Here is a 20,551-nt window from a genome sequence, read left to right as displayed (position 1 = left end):
AGTCCAAGGACATGTCACATATGAAGAACAAGGTCTGCAGCAGGGAGATGGTTGATAGCCGGTTGCAGGGTTAGAAAGATGAGGAAAGGAGATATGAGAAAATAGTTGCATGGACAAAATAGTGGAGCTTCAATCTACTGCTTTAATTATTTCAAGTATTTAAAGTATTTTAGCTCACAATATAGTTTGTTGTTTTGTTTAAAGGCAAAGTATCTTAATTATAAATTGATCATTCCTATAGCTCAATCCCAACACAGGTCAGATGCAGATAAGATGCAGACATTTGATGCAATGGATAAAAGCTTCTATCAAAAGCATTAATACCAATGTGATCAGGTGCTGTCAGGCTCCCGAAATGACCAACAAACACAATTATTATTATTAACATTATTATAAATTTAGTCCAGAGGTGTCAAATACATTTTTGGTCGGGGGTTGGATTTGAGAAAATGTCCCCTTGTGGGGCCTGGTTTAACTTTTGTTAAACTTAAGTTTGCTCACAGAAACATTAATATTAACCATACAAACAACAATTTAATATACTAGAAAACTAACTTAACTAACTAAACTTTTTTTTTTTCAAATATGACATTAGGTTGTTTTAGTTGTGTGTGATATTGATAAAAATATCTCAATCATTTATTTATTTATTTATTATGATGAGTGTGTTTTTAAGATAGTACCCTAAGTCTTTCATGGATAAATAAATATGAAACTGAAACCGCCAGGTGGCAAGTCCTATTCTTAAGGAGTGATTCATTGACTCATTCATTCAAAAGATTTGTTCAAAAACATAGATTCATTCAGTAACAAAACACACTGTGTTGATCATAAATGCACAAATGTTCTGCTCTGGCTTTGTTAAAAAAAATTAATAAAAAAAAAATATATATCTTTCATATTGAAACATACATATACGTATGATATTACTTATTATGTAAGTAGCATCAGACAAACAATATAATTTATATTCTTAAGGATTACAGATAAAAAAAAAAAAAGATTGCACAACTATCAATTATGTGGCGATATGCACTAAGCATGTAAACGACCACTGAACAAAAGAAGAAGGAAGAAACAGCACAGCGCGCTTTTTCTAAGGGTCCGTTTCCATAGTATGGAGCATGGCATGCAGGAAAAAATTAGTAGGCTAAATCGTGTGCATGATTTACTATTTCGTTCCCTAAATTTATAAATTGTGCACACTATTTACTAATTTGTTTCGTCGATTTGCTAAATCATGCACACTGTCTTTCCAATCATGCACACAGTTTTTTGCTATAGTAATGAGCGCAATTTTAACATAAATCTGATTGATTGCAATGCCATGCTCACTGACATGCTTGCTCACAAATCATGGTCACGCACACGCTCATAAGAATTGTAAGATCTATGCATAATGAGCAATCAAATAAGTAAATAAGGATGCTAAAATAAGTTATAGGTTTGTAGTTATTTATGAAGAGTTCAGATGCAAAGGCCTCTAAGTGTCATCTCAAATTTTCTTCTTAACCACTTCAGCTGTTATTTTGATTCTTTGAGAATTAGGCATATGCAATATTGGACCCACCGGTGGGTCCCCAGAGTTGATGTGGTTAAAAGGTTGGAAACATTGGTGGAAAATCAGTAATAAAAATGCTAGGCACAAACAACACAAAATACATGCCAGGAGCGAGGCCCTCTAGAGGCGCGAGGCCTTGTGCAGTCGCACACTTGGCACAGCCCTTGCGACAGTATAGGTCACATGTATTTCAGTTACACATTTAAACCCACATGTTGCTCAAAGTGATGAACAATGAAATCAGCCAAAACAGAAAACAGTCCATATCTGCAAACTGTATTTGCAACCTTAGATAACCCCAAAATACTCAGCAATGGAGTGAGTGAAATAGCACTAATGGTAATGCTGAAGTTCAATTTGTCCTTATGAGCTGATTTATTGTGTGTATGTGGCAGACGGCCGTCAAATGCCCCCTCATCCTTCAGCACCACTCTCTCCAATCAATCTCTTCCTGGTTGCTCTTGTGCTATATATTGAGCACCGACTTCCTGGTCGGATGCACGGTGAAATTCATGGAAGCTAATGCACTTGGGGAATTTGTTGCCATGGCAACAGCACATCATCTGTGTGGGTAATCGGGCATTGAAAAAGTTAATCACTTAGCTGTCATACTGCCATCAAGGTGAAAGTCCACAGGTGAGCAGAAACACATCTCTCAAACCACTGTATATAAGAAACTAAACCTGATAAACGCAATTAAACTCATTCAGTTGTATTTTGTAATTTTACAGTGTTAATTACAGAAAACACAAATTTATACTTATAATTATTAAAGACATTTATAAATTACAAAAGATTTATGTTTCAAATAAATCCTGTTCTTAATCCAAAATGTGTCTGACACCATTATGTACATGTACAACATACCTAAACTCACTGTTTAAATCTTATGTGCCTTCCAGAAGTTTGCGCTCTGCAAGTGAACGACGCCTGGTGTTGCCATTTCACAGAAGTTCAAAATCACTCTCACTGACCTTTTCCTGGACTGTGCCCAGCTGGTGGAATGACCTCCCAATCTCAATTTATACAGCGGAGTCTTTACTCATTTTCAAGAAACATCTAAAGACTCATCTTTTTCGCCAGCACTTAACCTGCTAATACTAGCACTTTTCGTTTATTTAAAAAAAAAAAAAAAAAAAAAAAAAAAAAAAAAAATTCTGGCTATGCATAATGATAATAATAGTAATAATAAAGCAATCAAATAAGTAAATAAGGATGCTAAAATAAGTTATAGGTTTGTAGTTATTTATGAAGAGTTCAGATGCAAAGGCCTCTCACTTTCAGATGCAAAGTGTCATCTCAAATTTTCTTCTTAACCACTTCAGCTGTTATTTTGATTTTTTGAGAATTAGGCATATGCAAAATTGGTGGGAAATCAGTAATAAAAATGCTAGGCACAAACAACACAAAATACATGCCAGGAGCGAGGCCCTCTAGAGGCGCGAGGCCTTGTGCAGTCGCACACTTGGCACAGCCCTTGCGACAGTATAGGTCACATGTATTTCAGTTACACATTTAAACCCACATGTTGCTCAAAGTGATGAACAATGAAATCAGCCAAAACAGAAAACAGTCCATATCTGCAAACTGTATTTGCAACCTTAGATAACCCCAAAATACTCAGCAATGGAGTGAGTGAAATAGCACTAATGGTAATGCTGAAGTTCAATTTGTAAATTATGTTTAGTAGTTTGCTTTCATGGACTTTTAATTTGTTATTCATTCATTAGTTAATGCTTTCCATTGTCTAGTTTTCCCACCACTCCTTTGTTGTCATTGGGATTCATGTTTTCAGCAGTTTATTTTTTTTTTCGTTTTTCCCTTATTTGTCTGGTATTTAAGTTGCTTTTTTTTTTTTAAGTTCTCACTTGTCCGTCAAGTTTATGTTTGTGTGAATTACTACAACCCCTGGCAAAAATTACATAATTACCACACTAAGATGAAGTTCACACAATTTTCTCTCTCTTTTTTTTTACTTCATAACAAATAAACAAAACTCCTATGACACAAAACAAAACAAGTTTTGTTTAATAATTCAACATTCTTATTACGTGAAATATTCCTCAAACAAATGAGCTGTTTTCCATATCAACTACAGAAAAAAAAGAAAAAAAATGGAACTATTCAATCTTGAGGAAAAGAATATGGAATAATCAACCAAAAAACACAATAAGTACTGTGTTGTGCATCCTCTGGCTTTTACGATGACCTGAATTCTTTGGGGTATGTTCTTCTCTAATGCAAACAATATTCTTCATCAAGCTGGTTCCAACTTTCTAGAATAGTGGGTGACAGATCAGATTTGCAAGATGGAGTTCTTTCATTTTCAATTGGATTAAGATCCGGACTGTGTGCTGGCCATGTCATTGAGTTGATATGCCTTTCCTGAAGAAAAGCTTTAACACTATTTGTTCTGTGGCAAGATGCATTACCATCCCTGAAAAATGATCTTGAAATCATCATCACCAAACTTCTTTTGTATTGATGGAATGAGAAAATTTTCAAATTTTCAGTGTACACCTGTTGATTGACTTTTGAGGTTGGATTACCATTTACCCTGATCTTTTTTCTGACATGCAACCCCATAACATAAATGAGTTGGGAAATATCATTGTTTTCTGGTTTCTGGTTTTCCTGGTCTATAAGTACTCTTTTTTTAACTGCTAATTACCATTTTAGATATGTGGCAGCATTTATTTCAGAAATGCACATTTCAAGCGGATTCCATGTTTTATTTTTCCTTAACATTGAAAGATTATGTAATGTAAGGGAAACAGGTAAATTTAGCTCAAAGGGAATCATTTAAGATCTGCGCTGGATATTAATATCCAAAGTATAGTGAAAACACTATCAATTAGCACAGTAACAAGATCGGCAGTTTAAGACATTAACTTGTAAGCACAAAACACAATATACTTCTCTTTTCAATATGAATAAGGCTTTATTAGATAAATCTAAGACATATAAACTAATCTAACACATAAGCACACACACTCACACATTCACACAAGTTGCAGGAAGATCGAAAGTTAGGGAAGAATGAGTTTAAGAGAATGGAAATGTGGAATCCCAAGTTTACAGCAATACGTGAAATTGCATAGACATGAACAACCATCAATCACTTAATTAACCCTCGCATTGAGTTCCTCAATGAGGTAAAAATTATATTAGATACACCAGTACAAATGTCTGAAGGTACATTGCCTGTGTTCCCTTTGTTGTTGTAACGTCGTTGAAGTAAAGTTTGACGAGACTAGGTGGTGTATCTTCTCATCGTGCCTAAGTAGCAGCAGGCGTGCAGGCCGAAGCACGCTGGAACCGTGCTCAAAGAACAGTGATGACTAAAAGCATGGCTAAAAGCTAAAGCTAAGAAGCAAAGCTAAAAGCAAACTAAAAGCATACTAAAAGCTGGCATGACTGATAGCAAAAGCATAGCTAAAACTATAAGCAAGACTTTATGGCAGGGGTCAACAATCTCTGTCCTGGAGGGCCGCTGTCCTCCAGAGTTTAGCTCCAAGACCAATTTAACACACCTGAACCAGATAATCAAGATCTCACTAGGTATACTGACTTTTAAACAGGTGTGTTGGAGCTGGTTGGAGCTAAACTCTGCAGGACAGTGGCCTTCCAGGACCGAGATTGGTGACCACTGCTTTATGGTGTCCTAAGTATTTAAACTGGCCTGTTGGCCACACTTCAAATGTTGTCTTGACCAATCAGATATTGTCTTGGCTCGGGGGTATCATAAATCATATGTTATCTTATCAAGCATGTGGTCCGAATTTTCCTGCTCTTGCAGGGTCTAATTTTGGACATGATTACTATAACAAGAATATGATACATTTGACAAATAGCTGATGGTCAGAACGGTTTCAAGCTAACAGATTCAAACACATACATATGAGACATGAATATGTATCCTTAAGCTATCCAATAGATATTAAAAGACATACACAATAAGTGATTATAACTTGATAGTCAAATGTGTGGGTTACATATAAATGAATATGGAGCGAAGTGATGGACTGATATTCATTTATAAGTCTTTTTGAGTTCATTTTGGTCCATATATATGTAGAAAAGACAGTTTCTGTGTCGTCATCTGACAAAGATTTCTGTTTGACAATCTCTTCTCCGAATTGAAATTGTCAATAATTGTTGTAGTGGTGTTAATGTTGAAAGCTGTTCATCTTGCTTGGGACTTGTGGCACAGAATGTTTGGTTGCACTTTATTTTACAGTACGTGTACTAACATGTACTTCTACTGTACTTACAGTGTATTTATCTAAGAAAGTTCTGGTAATACAAGGTAACTACATGGGGTAGGGTTAGGTTTAGGGGTAGGTTCAGGGTTAGTACCTAGTTATTACATAGTTATTGTAATTACTATAATAAGTACATAGTATGTACATGAGGAACAGGACTGTAAAATAAAGTGCTACCGAATGTTTTATGACTTCCTGTTGCCTTACTGAGGAATTCTGCTCGTGTTTCAACCACAGTCCTAATCAACTCTTTAATTTGTCTTATTAGGGTCAGATCTGCTACATAATCATGTTTGATTATTCAAGTTTGTATTATTCTTGTGTGGATTATTACACTCTAAAAAACGCTGGGTTGTTTTTTCAACCCAAATGCTGGGTTGAGACCGCTGCGTAGGACTTTGTGTTGTTTTAACCCAAGTTTGGGTTGAAAATTGTCTTGAGTTATAACCCAGCGGCGCTGGGTTGGGAACGTGGACATGAAGGAGAGCACGCACGTCAACGTGAAAACTGGACGACACCAGTGCGAGAAGCCGCCATTTTCTTTGCGTCTTCAGATGAAAGCGAGTGAAATTCTGTCTGAAACGTAAGTTATTTAGTATGTATTTAACGATGTTTATAGCCATAAATGATGGCATCTTCATCAAAGCTGGGAAGGAATAGGGTAAATGCTTTTTAAATATTAGTTGTGTACATGTTAAATGTACTTTATTATAAATTATTTCTGTGCTGGATATGGTTTTGATACGGCAGAGTTTACTTGATGGTAACGTATTTTGTTAGGACATCCAATGTCCCGCTCTGCTTCTACATTTTGCAAACGAGATTCATTCACTACGAGCACAATACATAATATATATATTTTTTTTTTCTTCCTATTTTAATTAAAATTCCTATACTCCTGTACAGCCTGTGGTTAGTTTGAAATGAGCGGGAATGTCTGAGGTCAGCTCAGGCTAAATAACATTAAGGTTTGAAACTAAACATGTTAGACCGCCATTTTATCCGTGACACGCCTAGGATAAACAGGATAATCTAGGAGCAATTCTTGGATAAAATGCCTTTTGACTGACATTAATATTTTAATGTCAGTCAAACTGGACGGTGCATGGAACGGAACGTGTTAAATCCAGCTTCTTCAACATCATGGTTTTCTGTCAGAACGTAAAGTTAACGTTGCTTCATAAATTTCCTGCTCTGCTTGTACATCATGTTTAGATGTAACTTTGCCTACATTCAATAGAAAATGCTATTAATTAATATGAGCATTTTGCATTCTATAGATGCATTTTGGCCTATCTTGTTTTATATAACATTAACGTTACATATATTTAGTTTGAAACCAGCGGGAATGTCTTGTCAGCTCATGCTAAATAAGGTTTGAGACTATAATGTTCGACCGCCATTTTATACGTGACACCCAGGATAATTAGGATAATGTAGGAGTTTTTCTGTTATAAAATTCCTTTTGACTGACATATTTTTACATAATTTTAATTATATTAAGCACTGTATTTTCTCTTAAAGGGTTAGTTCACCCAGATAGCTAAATTATGTTATTAATAAGATGAACACCGAGCCGAGCCATATAACGAACAAAAGACTGACTCGTTCACGAGTCAAGAACGGGTTGCATCGGTTTTCGGATAACCAGTAGTTCTCTCGGACAGTTCGATTCAATAAACCGGTTGAAGAAAACGGTTCACCTGTTCTTTTGCGCTCAACGTAATGGCATAATTTGCAATGATTGCCCTTGATTCAAGCCTTCGGTTTACCCGCGCTCATAACACTAGCACAGAATCAGTTCAGAATCAATCACCAAAAGAATCAGTTCGGTTCATGCGCTCTGTGTGTCAGTCTGCTTCACGCTGAATCACACATGTGCAGTATCATCAGCTCCTCGGTTCTTCTTACCTGGCTCGGCTCGGTGTTCATCTTCAGTTCTCTCTTCACAGCAGTTCAGTCAGTGTACTGTTTGAGTGCATGCATTACTCCGGGATATTGGTTTGTTTGAACTCAGAGGGAGTGTCAGCCACATTAAAAAAGTTAACAGCTTAAGTCATTTGTGGATTTAGTTTATTAGAGATGCCAACCGTTTAAAACGATTCAGTTCGATTTGGTGAACTGAATGATTCGTTCGCGAACCGGATATCCAGACTGCTTTGTTTTGAAGTGAAGTGAAAGTGAAGTGAAGTGACATTCAACCAAGTATGGTGACCCATACTCAGAATTTGTGCTCTGCATTTAACCCATCCGAAATGCACACACACAGAGCAGTGAACACACCCGCACACACCCGGAGCAGTGGGCAGCCATTTATGCTGCGGCACCCGGGGAGCAGTTTGGGGTTCGATGCCTTGCTCAAGGGCACCTAAGTCGTGGTATTGAAGGTGGAGAGAGAACTGTACATGCACTCCCCCCACTCTCTCACACAACAGACACGGAAGAGAAGACAATGCTGAATAAAGTCGTCGTTTTTGCTATTTTTGGACCAAAATGTATTTTCGATGCTTCAAAAAATTCTAACTGACCCTCTGATGTCACATGGACTACTTTGATGATGTTTTTCTTACCTTTCTGGACATGGACAGTATACCGTACACACAGCTTCAATGGAGGGACTGCGAGCTCTCGGACCAAATCTAAAATATCTTAAACTGTGTTCAAAGATAAACCGAGGTCTTACGGGTTTGAAACAACATGAGGGTAAGTTATTAGTTACATAATTTTGCTATCTGGGTGAACTAACCCTTTAAGTGTAAAGTGTAGTTATGTCTTGGTATTGTGTTTCCTGCTTTTCATTCAGATGTATTTTTTTTTAAACTCTGTTAAGTCTTATGTTTGATGACATCAACTCTGATTTCATGATTAGTGAAGAGCAGTGAGATGTTTTACTTATTTTCATGTAACTTGTATACCTATACCTGACTAAACTTTAAGACATTTGTAAACCTAGTTCAATTAAGGTTAACCAGGGTAATGTCAGACAGCTAATTTTGCCTTTTCACTCTTTGTAATTTAAATATAAATTAAAATTGGATCATAATGCTAAAATGTATTTTCTGTTATTTTATTCCAGATGGATGAATATGTGAAAACCAAACTAAGACAATGGAATCTTGAAGAGTTAATTCCCATATTTGAAGGTATGTAGTAATATTTTACTCCGCTCGTTGTAATGGCACTTAAACACTTTAAACTGGGAGATTAGAGAACAAATGTCAATTTGCCTTGGGTTAATTTTTTAAATCTGCTGTTCACACAACCACTGGCTTTCCATGTTTTTAGCACAAGTATGAGCCTTCCATTGTCTCTAATAATAATGTTTAATTTATATAGCACTTTTGCCAGACTCAAGGATGCATTACAAAAGCAGTAACACAGTGGACCGTTGTTTCACATTTACATCAAATGTAAATATAATATATGCAAAGTGTATGAATCACAATAAATTGCAGTGAGTAGGGAGTGATTCACACACAGCTGTGGGTTATATTTCACAACTTTTTTTGTGGTAAGATGCCTTTTGCAGCAGCACACAAATAGAAGGAAATACTGGAGTTTTTCTTATTACCTGGCAAAGCGTCAATCAAGCAAAAATTGTTGAATCATAAGAGACTGTTGTAATTTTGAAGTTTGTTGCACTACATGTTTTAAAGCAAATGTTTTCAGAGTCTTTGAGTCCTTGGTTCAAAGTCAAGTCACTTTAATTTCTATAGCGTTTTATACAATACAGATTGTTAAAGAAGATTTACATTGATAGTGAATGCAACAAACTCTGTGCTCTGAGCTTCACATGGATTGAGAAAGCACCGTGTACAAGTTATGCAACATTTTCATTAGTTAAGTTTTTACTTTTAGCTGTATGAAATGGATACAAATTAGGGCTGGGCGATATGGCTTATATCACGATATAAGTGTTTCATATCGGTCGATATAGATAATTATTGATATTTTTATGACCTATTTAAAATAAGGACCAGGAGAAAAATACGTTACATTTAAACATTTATTTTAAACTTAAGGGATTAGTTTACATCAAAGTGAAAATTTCCTAATAATTTACACACCACAATGCCATCCAAGATATCCATGTCTTTCTTCAGTGGAAATTAATTTTTTTTTTGAGGAAACAATGGCAACCAACTGAGTTAAAGTCCATTATATGAAGAAAAAAAACATAATTTCTCAAAAAACGTAATTTCTTTTTCACTGAAGAAAGAAAGACATGGATATCTTGGATGGCATTGGGGGTGAGTAAATGATTAGGAAATTTTCATTTTGGGGTGAACTAATCCTTTAACCTTCCTCTGATTCGTAGGTGTGATTGGCAAAGGAAAATATAAGGTGCACTAATCATGACACGGCGACAGCTCGTGTGATTATCACAGTAGTTAGGACATCGCACAAGATTTGTGTCAACACAGAAAACATTTAATCACTGGATATGTTTTGTTCGTTTATTTAAAGTGTGGTTTGTCAGCTGAATGTGCAGAATGCTTTTCAGAGACGATTAGGCAATGTTATTTTAGTACAATTCACACCCAGTGGTAATACAGGGGAAAAAATATCTCCAAATGCTTCACGTGAAACTTCGGTCCTCCGACCTATCATCATGTCAATTCACAATTGATTTTGATGGTTATATCAATTTTGCGAGGGAGGAAGGGAGAGCAAGACGGTTTGAAGACTGAGAGCGCACGGCCACTGGAGGGTCCCCCTCTCTCTCTCTCTCTCTCTCTCTCTCTCCCTCTGCCCCCCCCCTCTCTCTGTCCCTCCCTCGCTCTCTCTCTCTCTCTCAGTAACAGGCACAGCAGTCAGTCATCTTATCTACATCACTCACTGATCAAATAAGGCTTTCCACTTATTACTGAAGAATCCAACACAAGACAACGATATGGCGCAACCAAACTGTTACATGATTGGCTGGTAGCATCACTCCTTACATTGCTTGGTTACCAGAGAGGGAGTGCCTTTGTGCAAGCAACCAAACTTGCTTCACAGCCTCTGGTTTCTTCCGACGAAGAAAAAAAATATTGAACATTTTATCGAACTCATTTTATATTGATTACATGTCTATCGCAATACATATCGTTATCGTTTTTTCGCCCAGCCCTAATACAAATACTTGGGCACAGTCATTTTTCAAAGCTGTATTTGGTTTAAACAAAAGCTGAATGTCCATGAACATAATTGCTGTATCATCTGCATTTTTTTCTCCTTAGCTGAGAAGATTGATCAAGAAACCCTCCTTCTTTTAGATGATGTCACACTGACTTCTCTTATCCCTATTATTGGACTTCGTTTAAAATTCAAGAAATACCTCAAGAATGTGCTTGATGTAAGTACAAAGTATTAGGTGTAGACAGCATGGGGTACATTTGCTTTAAATGCAAAAGGTCTATGTGACCTGATATCAGAGCATTTTCTTTCACATTTGAGGGTTGTACATCATATATATTCGACATCCAGATACTTTCAGTGTGCTCAAACTGGATGTAATCGCACATTCAGTATTATTAGATCATTTAGAAGACACCTACTAGAGCATGCTAATGAAATTGGAAATGAAATTGAGGAAGCCCCTTTGGTTGAGCCTGAGAACTATTCATCAAATTCAGTTTTAGAAGCTGTTGAACAGAGTGATGAGGACTGTGATGAAATTTCGGAAGAACAATGTGATGAGTTTGACGAGGAAAATATGAAAGACAGAGTTGCATTGTTTTCAGCTAAATTAAGGTCAAACTCCTCCCAGACATTAAGTGCTGTTAATTTTGTGGTAGAACACACATCTAGCCTTGTCAGTGATATTGTTGACTCTCTACAAAGAAAAACTGTCTCCTTTTTAAGAGAGAGAGGCCACATCGAGAGTCCTGAAAGCCAGAATCGTTTAGACCATTTTGCATTTGCAGCTCAACCATTCCGGGACTTTGAGTCAGAGTACAAGCAAATGCAATATTTTACTCAGTCTGGATGCTTTGTACATCCAGAAGAAGTACCTTTCCCTGGTATCTCATACACTCAAAAGAGAGACACATTGGTGGGGACTGTAAAACAAGTGGCAGTCCGAGATACTTTTCAGCGTATTCCTCTAAGGCCTCTGCTGAAGCTGGTGTTAGAAAGTCCTGGAACAATGGAGAAGATCTTTGAGTGGCAAAATCAAGAAAGCACTGCTCTTGAAGATTTTAGAGATGGCACAATCTTCAAAACAAAAGTGAACTCTTTTCTAAAGAGTTGTCCATTCCTCTTGTGCTGTACAACGATGAATGTGAGATGGTCAATCCAATTGGATCAAAAACCTCAGTTCACAAGCTAGGTTTTGTTTATTTTACTCTTAAGTGCTTGCGACCTGAGTATCTCTCCAGCCTAAACTCTCACTTCTTGTTGGCAGTGTACAAGACAGATGACATAAAAACTTATGGAATAAATGCTGTCTTAGATCCAAGTGTGTCTGAAATTAAGAATCTGGAATTGGAAGGAGTTCAGGTTGACACAAAATGTTTTAAGGGCACTATTAAAGTAGGCGTTGCACAGGTTTGTGGAGATAACTTGGGTCTTAATTCCATCCTAGGCTACACCGAATGTTTATCAGGGAAAACTGTGTGTCGATGGTGTCGGGTTCAAAGAGAGGTTTTGAGAGAACAGACAGTTGAGGATCTGTCAGTGATGCGCAACAGGAGTAATTACTACTCTGATCTACTTCAGAATAACCCAACTGAAACCGGCATCAAAAGAGAGTGTTCACTAAATAAACTTCAGTTCTACCATGTAACTGACAATGTAACTCCTGATGTCATGCATGACATTTTGGAAGGGGTTGGAGGTTACAAAACCAAGCATGTTCTTAATTCTCTGATTGACCAGAAACCAGAGATGGGACCAAGTCACACATGTGCAAGTCTCAAGTAAGTCTCAAGTCTTAACCTTCAAGTCTCAAGTAAGTCCCAAGTATTTTTTTCTTGGGCAAGTCAAGTCACAAGTTATGTCAAGTCAAGTCAAGTCAAGTCATGTAGTAAGTCAAGTCAAGTCCAAGTCAAGTCACCTTATTATTGTAATTTTACCTGCAGAATCTGATCTTAATAAAGTTAAAAGACAAGATATAAGTAACTGTCAGTAAATTAAAATAATTTGGATTTGCATTGTAAATACTCATGTTCAGTAAACATGGAATCAAACAAAATTGTAACTTCATAAAATTATTTATTTTTCACTTCTGCCAACAGTGTTTGAAATGTTTTACATTTTCAAAATTGAGTCCATAAAACAAATAACAGCTAAACATCCAACAGACTCCTCTCTGAACACCTCTCTCTCTTTCTCTCTCTCTCTGTAACACGACTGACATGACATTCAGCCAAGTATGGTGACCCATACTCAGAATTTGTGCTCTGCATTTAACCCATCCAAAGTGCACACACACAGAGCAGTGAACACACACACACACACACACTGTGAACACACACCCGGAAGCAGTGGCAGCCATTTATGCTGCGGCGCCCGGGGAGTAGTTGGGGGTTCGATGCCTTGCTCAAGGGCTCCTCAGTCGTGGTATTGAGGGAGAGAGCACTGTACATGCACTCCCCCCACCCACAATTCCTGCCAGCCCGAGACTCGAACTCACAACCCTTCGATTGCAAGTCTGACTCTCTAACCATTAGGCCACAACTTCCCCTCAAACACAGTTTACATACAACATTAAACTTTCTTACATTTCTCCTCTCTCTCTCTCTCTCTCTCTCTCTCTCTCTCTCTCAAGTTCAAGTTCAAGTTGCTTTATTGGCATGACATTTGAGTTACAGTATTGGCAAAGCATTTAGATACAGAATAAAATATAAAATATGATTACAATAAAATACAATACAATCAAAATAGCAGCAGCAGATAATATTTCTAATATTAATAATAGTAATTATATACAATTAAGAATATAAAATAAAACAGTTGAATACAATAAATTATCCCTTTCGTATGGTGTGTATGGTGTATAAATATTTAGCAGCTAGTGTGACTGCCGTCTCATTCTCTCCAAGTATATAGAGTAGTTTCTCTGAGTCATTTAGAGACAAGAATGAACGATTCAAAGCTTCAAACTGTGAGAAGAATGTTTCTCTTGTAGTGCTGTATTTGGGACAGACAAGAATGAAGTGTTTCTCATCCTCTGTTTGATTCAGCTCACAGTGTTTGCACAGTCTCGCTTCTCTCGGTAGCCAGGATCTTTTATGTCTACCAATCTCTATTTCCAAATCATGATCACTGAGTCGGTATTTTGAAAGGATTTGTCTTTCTTTTAATGGCTTTAGTGATAAGTAATTTGCCAGTTTTGTGGTTCTGTTTAGGGCCGAATAACACTGGAGTTTGGTTTGGAGCTCAAATTCATTTTTTCATTTTTCATCTTAATTATACTTCAGATTTTTGTCAATTAGTTTCTGAATGTTGGGGTTGTGATTGGAGTCAGACTCAGTTTGGGTTTCCTTTATCAGGTAAAGCACGAGTGTGTTTCTCTCTCTCTCTCTCTCACACACACACACACACACACACACACACACACACAATCTCTCTCTCAGAGTATATCCGTAAGTCATTACCTCTATTACAAGGTATTGCACTTGCAAAATATAAGATTCGAGAGAGTCTTGTCTGCAAGCCGAGCACGATGTGGCCTATCCCACCATTTATGCGCCACCGGTATGCGCGCTCATAATGGAAGCAACGCGGTCGCGATGCACACGCGGTGCGACACGCTCGTTTTTTCCAATCGCGTCCGCATCGCATCGAGTTAAAAACATCTCAACTTTTCAGAGAGCCGCGAGGGCACCGCTGGTCATGTGACAAGAACCAATCAAGCAGCTTCATCCTTTCCCGTAACAACGTTGAAAGCTCAGCCAAGATGAAGGAACAGTTAATCATAGCTGTATATGGATTGCCATTTTTAAATAAATTTAGTAGCAGAGCTACTGCAAGCGATTTTTAGTGCTGCAAATCCATTTATCCTTTGCTCGTCATGGAGAGAGCGCGTCATGGTTGCTTAGCAACGGCAGACGCCTCAGGGGCGCAACTGCCCGAGCGCTTTGGAAACAAGGAGAAAGCGGCGCGCCTAGCGATTTCCACGCGTTTTTAGGCGCGAATTATTGACGACAAAAGCGATGACCCTCGGTACCCCTCAAGCTGAGATGTTGATGTGATGTGATATCTGATCTAAGTGGACGTGGTGTGCGTAAGGTAGAGAGGGCATGACTGATGATAGTGTCCTGATCCAGTCATGACAGCGTGATTCTCAGCCTGCGCTCCAGCTGAGTAATCAAATTTATTTTTAAAAATAATTTATATATTTTATATTCAAACTGAAAACATGATGTGATTAACACTCAAGTCATTCAAGTCATCCTGTCTCAAGTCAAGTCAAGTCCCGAGTCTTTAACTTCCAAGTCCGAGTCAAGTCTCAAGTATTTTATTTTTTGTCAAGTCAAGTCACAAGTGCTAAAAATAGCGACTCGAGTCGACTCGAGTCCAAGTCACCAAGTCACAAGTCCCCATGTCTGCCAGAAACTCTTGACACTTGATCAGCTGAATTATAGACTTACAAGCTTTGATTATGGTTTTTCTGATAGTCACAATAAGCCATCTGTTATAAAACCTCAGGATCTTAAAAACCCTGATGGGGCCATGAGACAAACAGCAGCACAGATGTGGTGTCTTCTAAGGCTGCTCCCTCTTATGATAGGAGATTTGATTCCAGAAGGTGAGAAACACTGGGAACTACTACTTTCATTACTCGGCTGTATGGAGTTGATTTTCTCTCCAGCCTTGACTGCAGAGGCAGTTATATTTTTGCAGCATCTGATTGAGGAACACCATAGTTTGTTTCTGGAGCTTTATCCAGATAGGCATTTGAAGCCAAAACACCACTTCATGCTTCATTATCCTGGGGCCATCAGGAAACTTGGACCTTTGGTTCGGTTCTGGTCCATGCGTTTTGAGGCAAAGCATGGTTTTTTCAAAAGGCTAAGTCACGTAACCTGCAATTTTCTGAACATTTGTAAAACACAGGCTTTCCGACATCAGATGATGTTGTGCTACACCCTGCTGTCTGAGAAGATGTTCTCACATGACTTTGAAGTTGGTCCAGGATATACCACATTCCTGGCATCTGTAGACGATTTTGAGAAAGTGAAGTGTGGTTTTGAGGGAATTCCATTGTTCTCGGATGTCTATTTACCATCTTGGATTAAGTACAAGGGAGCAACCTACAGGTCAGGAATGACACTTTTTGTGTCTCACTCTGCTGATGGTGAGCCCCATGCAACCATTAAGAACATTGTGGTCTTTGACTCCAAAGTCAAATTCATTGTGAAAAAATGGGACACGGTTGGATTTGACAGACATTATTTTGCCTTCTCTGTGTCTCCTTCTTCTGTGCTTGACTTGGTAGACATTTACTTCATTGATGATCACCACCCTCTACATGTTGTGATGTCCTTAAAGGACAATGAGATCCACCATTACATTTCGCTGCGATACAGGCTATTTTAGGAGGAGGGCTGTTAGGGGGGAGTTGGGAGCAGGGTGGTCAAAAACATTAGTCCATGCTTGTGTACACCTACTACTAAATACTACCTCATGGCCTTTTAAACAACATTCTATTTATACAAATATCAAGTCATCGTGGGCACATCACAATGCATGTAAGTTTTACTGAAAGTAATGGTTTAGTTAAATTAAATGTCCAGTTAATCAAGTGCCAAGTTTGTCAGTAATGCCATTATGAATGATTTCAGTTATGACACTTAGGGCTGCATGATATTGGAAGAAACTGATATTGTGTTTCACTTTTCTACAATAACACTGAAATATGAAAACAAATCACTTGATTGATATGGAAGTACTGTTTTGTAAATTTATATGGATGTAATTTTCCTTTTATAGAGGGCGCTGTTTTAAAGTAAAATTTCTGGACAAAAATGCATACATGTATATTACTATTCTTTTTTTAATTATTATTAAAGGAATCAATAGAGCCTGCAACTACAGCTACTGAACCAAGGGAGCAGCAGGAAATCAGTCGAGCAAGTAGCAGCATTTGTAAGAGTTTTTTTTTTTTGGACCAGTCTGCTACTAGAAAAGGCCACACACACAATGCATGCATAATTATTAGGCACACTGATATTCTGATGATATTTTTTTCCAAGCACATTTTACCAATTCCATAATGTTTCAATCTAAAAAAAATTCAGAACGTTTGACCAATTCTTTTTTTTGGTATGATTTTTGGTATGATTTTTAAGTAGTCAACTTAAAAATGTAACTACAACATGATTCAATGAGATTGTCATTTGTGCATTAGTTCCGTCCACTATTGGAGAGCCAGGCAGTTCTTAAGCTGAAGAATTCCAAAGGAACACTGTTATTTTGGAGCATGTCCTCTAACAAAAAACGACCATATAGGTCGTTTGTGCAAGCATTTATTCCGACCTATATTTACGTTTTAAAGTTAAGCGCCCTCTAGTGGGCGTAAAAATAATGACAGTATCGCGTTGCATCTGTCGTCATGAATTGACGTATAACGTCATTACCAATCAAAATGCACGTTTATTTAAATGCAATGTGTGGGCGTTTTACACCGATCTCACAGTATTTCCTACATATTTTACTAGGTGGCTTATTCGTTCGAATGACCACACCTAACCCCACCCTTAAACCTAACCCTCACAGAAATCATGCTAAATTATGATTTATTGAGCATATACATGTTCGTGCACATCCGTTCCCTGGGATCGAACCCATGATAGCATGATTACATATCAAGGTATAACGCAATAATCTACTAACTGAGCTACACGAAACGCAAACCAGAGGGCAAATAAAAGAGTACAAAACATTAATATGAAAATGACCTTTTGCCGATAGGGGCGCAATTGTAGTATACGCTCTGATGGGTCGTATTTCAGGGATTTGGACAAACGACCTATACAAGCGTATTGCTTGGAGGACAGGTTGTTATTTTGACAAGAAAATACAACAAAGAATATCGTTTACATGTAGCGCACCAATTCTCTCTGTCTGAGTGTTTGTGTGAGACAAAGCAACGGCGAGTCGTGTGCTTCACAATAGGGCTGGGCTATAGATATATTATTAGGGATGGCACGGTTTGCAGAAAAAAAAACCATTCGGTTCACCCCACACGATTCGGCACGTGCTGGGACCGCGGTTCAACTTAAATCTGACAAAGCATCTGTCTGGTTTGCTGGTTTGCTATAAATAACACAAAACAAACAGGGTTCAGCTAATATATGTTTCTGTTGATTCATGCGCATTCTGGATTCCCAGACATAAAAAAACGTGGACAAACCTGCACTCTTTTTCAATGCGATTGCCATATGGAATATGAGCAGTCATTTATTCCGTCATCACCCGGGTGCTGATAACGTGTGCGCACAGATGAGATCTGAAAAGCACACGTTAAATTAAAAATTTAATTTAATTTATGCATTTAGCAGATGCTTTTATCCAAAGCGACTTAGATTGCATTCAGGCTAACAATTTTCTCCTATCATGTGTTCCCAGGGATTCGAACCCCCAACCTTGCACTTGTTAATGCAATGCTCTACCACTTGAGCTACAGAAGTATTGTTTAAATGGACAAATTCACACAAAAATTGTCAAAATGCCCATTTTGGTACGTATCCCACAGCAGACATAGCTGGCTGAACGTACTGTAGGCCTACTGTTTCAGTGCACTGGATCAGTGAATTCTCTTAAGTATAGTTTCTCCCTAACACCCCTAATATATGTAAGGAATAATTGATGACGGGCCATTGAATTATTAGAAAAATAATGCACACCCGAGGTCGTGACCATTACACCTCGGTTGTGCATTTTTTTTTCCGAATAATTCAAACGGTCCGGAGTCAATTATTCCGCTTGTACTATGATTACCACACCTCAAGACATCGACACTATGATTTGTTTAAAGGGATTCGTCCGGTTTTTGTACTTAAATCGCTATTGTAAGTAGGATTATTTTTTCTGCATCTCATTCAATGCCTCTTTTGTTAGTACCATAAAGTCGTTTTAAAGCTGGTAACAGAGGCTTGATCTGTTGATAGCATTCTACTGCAGTTATTAATGAAGTTATTAGAAAGAGAGCAATAGAGACAGAGACACAGAGAGAGAAAGAAACAGAGAGAGAGCTATAAAATAAAACCATAAAATAGAGCCATCCTAAGGAGATTTTTTTTTTTCAGGTCATTTACTGTTTAAAAAAAACAAAACAAGCAAAGGCTATTTCACTGTCAATGTGACACAATCGATATTGGTTCATACAAATTAGAATCTAATAAAATCAAGAAATCCTTTTTCTATTTTACTTTTTACATATTTTGTTTTTATTGGCCTCAGCTGTCACTGTGTGGAGTTGAACATGAAAAGTGAAACACAGTCTCTGTTCATCTGTTCTCATCATAAATAAATGCATGAGCCTATATACTTGTCTTTGGTTTGAATGAAAATGTGAACAAAAATACAAGCAATTAAATGTTGTTATTATAGCGTAATTAAAATATGAAGATTAAAATGAGTAATACTAGATTATGACAGAATTTTTATGAAGTCTAACACAACCTCTTATGTGTGCATCATTTTTTTAGAATGTAAGAGACATCCTTGCATCAGCATCCTGTGGCAGCGGTATTGTGGATAGCACTGAAAAAAATAACTGCATTTCACTTGCAGCAGTTTTGTCACTTTGGGGCGGCAGTGGCTCAGTGGTTCATGTAGGTTGTCTACAAACCGGAAGGTTGGTGGTTCGATCCCCGGCTCCACCTGACCAAGTGTCGAGGTGTCCTTGAGCAAGACACCTAACCCCAGCTGCTCCCGACGAGCTGGATGGCGCCTTGAATGGCTGACACCGCAGTCGGTGTGTGAATGGGTGAATGTGAGGCAAATTGTAAAGCGCTTTGGATGGCCATGTGGTCTGTTGAAAGCGCTATATAAATGCAGTCCATTTACTTAAAGAAAGACAAGCCATGTTTCGTATCTTGGTCTCCCATCTAATTGAGTGCTATGGAGAAAAGTAAGTGCAAATTTAAGTAATACATTTAATGCATTATTGTACATATGTAGTATTGTTAAAAATCTAAATATTAAAATATTCTTTTAGTCCAAGTGCTGAAGTCATGCTGGCTTCATCAGTAGTCAAACTATTTCCATGCCTTAAGGATTGCCAGGGTAAAGATTCTAAGATTCTAAGTCTAAGATTTTGTATATGTATGGGAATCTCGTATTATTATTATCATTTAGATTAATTAGACTATACATTTTAAATTTATATTCTTCTTCTTATTAATATTATTTAAATATTGTGTAACAAGCAGATACTTTTTTACAAATAATCACAAATTAAAAATTAAAAACAGGGCTGAGAAATACTGCTTTAAGATATTCATGTAATCATGTAAGTGGGGTCAGTGTGGTATTTTCTAAATCTTTTTCTAAATTTTATTTTATTTTATTTTTTTAAACAAAAGGAAGCATGGTTCAGTCCAGGTAGATTTCACAGACCTGCCACAGGCTTCCTGGAGGAGTGTCTTCGGAACGTGCGCAAAAAGATCCGAAGAGCAAAACAAAAAACTATTTCTTCAGAAATCCCAACATACAGCAGCAGTTTTACTTTGTCAGGTATGTGGGTATGTCTTTGTCTGGTATATAAGTAAGTGTTCCTCTTCAGGAACAT

The 20,551-nt window shown here is 37.5% G+C and overlaps 1 protein-coding gene and 1 long non-coding RNA gene across 4 annotated transcripts in view; both read right to left on the bottom strand.

Moving 5' to 3' along the window:
• The window catches only part of LOC132142418 (uncharacterized), a 1,026,371-nt gene that overhangs the window by 680,139 nt on the left and 325,681 nt on the right, over positions 1 to 20,551 (bottom strand). The gene's annotated exons all lie outside the window — the stretch shown is intronic.
• The window catches only part of LOC132142416 (neural cell adhesion molecule 2-like), a 409,999-nt gene that overhangs the window by 85,031 nt on the left and 304,417 nt on the right, over positions 1 to 20,551 (bottom strand). The window lies entirely within an intron of this gene.

This window comes from Carassius carassius, chromosome 6, assembly GCF_963082965.1.
Source record: "Carassius carassius chromosome 6, fCarCar2.1, whole genome shotgun sequence".
NCBI lineage: Eukaryota > Metazoa > Chordata > Actinopteri > Cypriniformes > Cyprinidae > Carassius > Carassius carassius.
The sequence above is the reverse complement of the archived record's forward strand: the minus strand, read 5'-3'. Positions and strand labels throughout refer to the sequence as shown.